The 4,683-nt window shown below is 29.4% G+C and overlaps 1 long non-coding RNA gene across 1 annotated transcript in view; it reads right to left on the bottom strand.

Annotated features, from left to right (window-relative positions):
- Positions 1-1,962, bottom strand: part of LOC102587201 (uncharacterized) — a 5,665-nt gene extending 3,703 nt beyond the window's left edge. Inside the window, exon 1 of the long non-coding RNA XR_001474899.1 lies at positions 1,533-1,962. This is a non-coding gene — a long non-coding RNA (uncharacterized lncRNA). The remainder of the gene's footprint in view (positions 1-1,532) is intronic.
- Positions 1,963-4,683: the final 2,721 nt, after the last annotated feature.

Genomic DNA, 4,683 nt, shown 5'->3' with positions numbered 1-4,683 from the left:
ACAGAGAGATTTAAAGTGTCTACACAAAGAGAAGACACTCAGCAACACATGGATTCGCCATTGAAGAGTTGAGATCTACAAAGAAGAGTTGAGAAAATAGACCAAGCTTAGCAGAGGAGGAGAGAGAAATCTATAGAGAATTGTGAGATGATAGTGCAAAACTTGTACAGAAAGTGAAGCAAAATGAGACACGTGTTTATTCATCACTGGAAAAGGGCCAAATTTACTGTACAATTAGTACTACCTTTAGTACAATTAGAAGATGCAGTGTTCGTCCTTTTACTCCCATCCTCCTTTAGCCTTCTTTTGTATAAGTTAGATAATATTTCGTACAATTTGCTGAAGTCAGAGTCTAAATGATTATATGTATGTTGAAAATGTGAATACTGAACTGAAATGCTATAGATGAAAGAGTGATTTTACTTGATACAGATTTTTCAAATCCTCTTGCAATGTGATTCATCCCAACCTTATAACCCAAGAAGGAAGTCAACTTGCTGGGTTTGGTTCTATCATCCTTAGGCATCGGAAAAAAGAAAAAAAATAGATGACGGATAAGGGAAGACTTAAAATATTTACTAAAGAGTAAAAGGTGCAGAAGTTATGGAGAAGCTAAATCTCGAAACAAAAGAGTAGAAGGTTGCAAATGGTAAATTTTGCATTTATGCAGCTTCTGGTAACTATAAGATCTTGGAACATATTAGAGAACATACATATGTTAAAATGTGATAAATTCAAGAATGGAATCCTACTCTAGCTTATTGTCTTCGTTAATATTGTCTCGTATGAGTACAAAGAAACTTATGCTATCAAATAGTTTCTGGTCAATAGGTTAACCCTCGACATACGTGCTTAATGACCTTTATTGATTCATAATTGGAGAAAGAATGTGCAATTCACTCATGAATGTTCTCTTTGTATACGAATCCTTGGCAACAATTGTTTGGCATATGGAGGATGCAAGAAAGCTATCCTTATGATTCATTACTCTCTAATACTATGTCATGAATTAAATCTCATGAATTAAAACAGATTCATATAATGAAAGATCAATTCAGTCAAAATAATGTACACTTAATAAATCAATAACAGACACAAAGATAAACAATCATCAATCACTTAATCACTGGAAGGGTCTAATAAGGCCACAATTAAAAGATGGAAGTATTTCGTGAATCAAATTTGACAAATTTTACTCCAAAAGATAGATCTCATATCTTCCGTCAAAGTCGAAGCCTTAAAAGATTTTGAAAAAATCTCACCTTTGGAGCATGATCAAGATTCAGGTTCAAATCTAAAGTTCACACATATAGTTACATATCTTTTAACAACTACAAGTTCAAATTAATCCTGCAGTGTAGCACTTTAAGATATTATTAGGTGAAAAACAGAGCCCTATCCAAAAATAAAAAGATTTATACTATTTCATGATATCAAGTACCAAATATGAAAAAGGTATCAAGTGGCACACTTCTAAGTTAGTCTTGAAAGATTAAAAAACAAAGAAAAAAGGAACAAATTTCACCTAGTACCTTTGAATGTTGTTAGGAACCACGCAAGTACCAAACTTTGTCAACAATCTGCAAAATTTGCATAGCTGCAAGTGCAAACCTGCAAAGAGAATGGAAAATATGAAAAGAACTTGAAAAGGCAAAAGAATATCACAACACGCAAGAGGAAAAAGAAACAATTCTTGTTGTAGAGGTCGGCACAATTCTGACAGAAACTTGAAATTTGGTACTCAGTTTTCGAAAAATTTCTTGCGACTACAAGTGCGATTTGTTCAAAATTTTCAGAAAACTAAAGAGACGAAAAAAAGGAAAATGCGAACAACTCTTCGACGAAGCTTCTTGGAGACTAATTTGACGGAAGAAAAGAGAGAGAAGGATAAGGAAGAGAAGCCTCGAGAAATTTGGGGACTGTAAGTGAAAACCAGCTGTCTCCCACAAAGGTAAGATGCTATTACGTGTCTGTCAAAACGTGGAAAATTGGAGGGCATTGAACTAAAATACATACACGTGGCATTAAACTAAAAATAGGCCGAACTTTATTGTACAATTTATGCAACTTTTAGTACAACTGCATATAGCAGTGTTGGTACAGCCTCAAGTGCCACTTCTAATAAAGAGTAATATATATATATATTTGGAAATAGTCCTAATAGCAATAGTAATTTATATTATTTATGTATTAGTTCGATTTTAACTTTATGTGAAAAAAATAATTTAAAATCCAACTAATACATAAATAATATAACCCTACCTTCAATTTCTAAAAAAAATTGTAAAAGTTTTCATTTAAAATAAAATAAAATAGTATTTAAATTGTACGTACAAAAAAAAGGGATTATTCAACTAAATAATTTTTATTTTTTAATGTTATTCTTAATCTAAATAAATTATTAATGACCATCACAATTTAAAAACAAAATCAGTTTAAAACCTCCTACTACCTTTCCATTTCGAAACAAATTGTTAAAAGGAAAATCAAAATTTTCAAAATAATTGAAAAGTAATTTTATGAGAAATAAAACTTAAGTTTTTGAATTTAGGATAAATAATATTTATCTATATTTAGGAAGCGTTAAATTCTATCCTGAATAATATCCAATTATAAGTTATTTAGCAAATTTAAAACTATTCACAATATTAGTTTAAGTTTAAAATTGCGATTTTAAATATATGATATAAATTTTTATTTTTATGTGAAATTTTAAAATATTTGAATTTCAAGAAATATAATTACACATAATATGTTTCATCGGTTAATTTGTATTAGTTACTTTTAAATTAAAAAACTTATTCATTTTAAAATATCCGCGCAACGCGTGAATATGTATACTAGTTTGGTAAACAAATAAAGTAATTAGCATTTTAAAAAATGATTTTGCCATAAAAAATAAAATGAAAAAAGTTATGAGGTAGAAATAAAGAGAAGGTAATAAAGTTGCTATTCAAAATAAGGAGTGAGACCTATATTATATGCATTAATTAATAGAGGGAGAGTGGAGAAAAAGAATGGCCCACAATGCATAAAAAGTAGGCAAATTTTGGGTTTGAATCCCGTCGAGTGCCTTCAGTAGGCCTTTAAATTTATTACACGTGTCTACTTATATATTCAATGGACTAGATTAATTTACTAACCAATGCCGTAAACCACAGTTGGACTACTATTTTGTTGTGCCAACATAATAGAATGGCGGATGGTTATCCTCTTCTTTTTTCTCTTGTAATTTTGCAACGTAATGGTGTTGTGTTTAATTCTATTTTATGTTTAATTTATTAAACTACAACTTGGTATGTTTAATTCTATTTTATTTGGTATGTTCTACATAAAATATAATTAAATATACCAAATTGTAGTGGTTGAGCAAAAGAAATCAGAAAGAGTGGGTAGTGGTTGAAAATGGCCTTGCTCCGCTCAGCAGCAACACTATTGTATGAATTGGCTAATTCAACATCGTATAAGCTGCTCTTTTGAAATTTAATTTGAATCCCTAAAATTTCATAACCCAGATACATATATCCATTTCATAATAGACTTATAATACTATCTCATTCCATTTTTATTTGTCATATTTTGTTTTTTAAAAGTCAATTTGACTAATTTTCAAAGTTAAATTAGATTACATTAATTCGATATTTTAAATAATTCAACAACTATACGAAAAGTACTATAAATTGTAATTTTTTGCATATCAATATGATGAAAAAATACATTGTAATTTTTTTTATAATTTGACTCTAAAAAACTTATGACAATTAAAAGTGAACATAGATAGTAAAAAAATAAAAATTCTTATCTAAAAAGAAAAATATTGGTATGACAACGGGAGAGAGAAGGAGAGAGACATATTGTTGACAGTAGTTTAAGGCTTTGGTTAGTAAAATTAATCTAGTCCATTGAATATATAAGTAGACACGTGTAATAAATTTAAAGGCCTACTGTAGGCACTGGAGAAGATCCCCACTGGACGGGATCCAAACCCAATTTTGATTACAACTACAAAAATGCAATGTACAATATTATTTAAGTATCAACATTAGAAAAGTATTAAAAGTTGGACCAAATTATGGCGTTACTGTACAAAAGAAAGTCATGTTGAGAAAGAATATAAAGAAAGAAAGAGAAATGTGTCGTGTCGTGTAATCATTTCAACATTCATTAACCCAAACAAAGTCAAATATTTACATCCACTTGGTATTTTACGACTATATATACTAGTAGATTATGACCCAAAAAATTAAGAAGAAACTCAAAAGCTTAAAAGAATTTATGGAGTTTGATCTAAGATACTTGATCTTAATTATAATTAATATCCTCAAATTCATATTATCTATTTCTGATAATTGGGATCCTTTCCATATATTTGATCATCGTCCCAATTACCCATCTTTCATAGAATTTATGAACAAACTCTTCTTTTATTTTCCTTTCTTTTCTCTGTTATTCATATAACGATTCATTATCCAATTATAACGATACGCATAAATTCAGGATATTTCAACAAATCCTTTTATGTCCTATGTTTAGCCTCACTTCTACTCCCACAAATGTTATTTTGGTACATTTTCTTCATTACCATTACACTTTCTTCATGTTCTTCTTGGATTTTCAATACATGTACTAGCTTTCACCAATGGATTATGCGTATTTTCTCTACAATTCCAAGATTTAGCATTT

The sequence above is a fragment of the Solanum tuberosum genome, unplaced genomic scaffold, assembly GCF_000226075.1.
Source record: "Solanum tuberosum cultivar DM 1-3 516 R44 unplaced genomic scaffold, SolTub_3.0 scf00274, whole genome shotgun sequence".
Classification (NCBI taxonomy): Eukaryota; Viridiplantae; Streptophyta; class Magnoliopsida; order Solanales; family Solanaceae; genus Solanum; species Solanum tuberosum.
The sequence above is the reverse complement of the archived record's forward strand: the minus strand, read 5'-3'. Positions and strand labels throughout refer to the sequence as shown.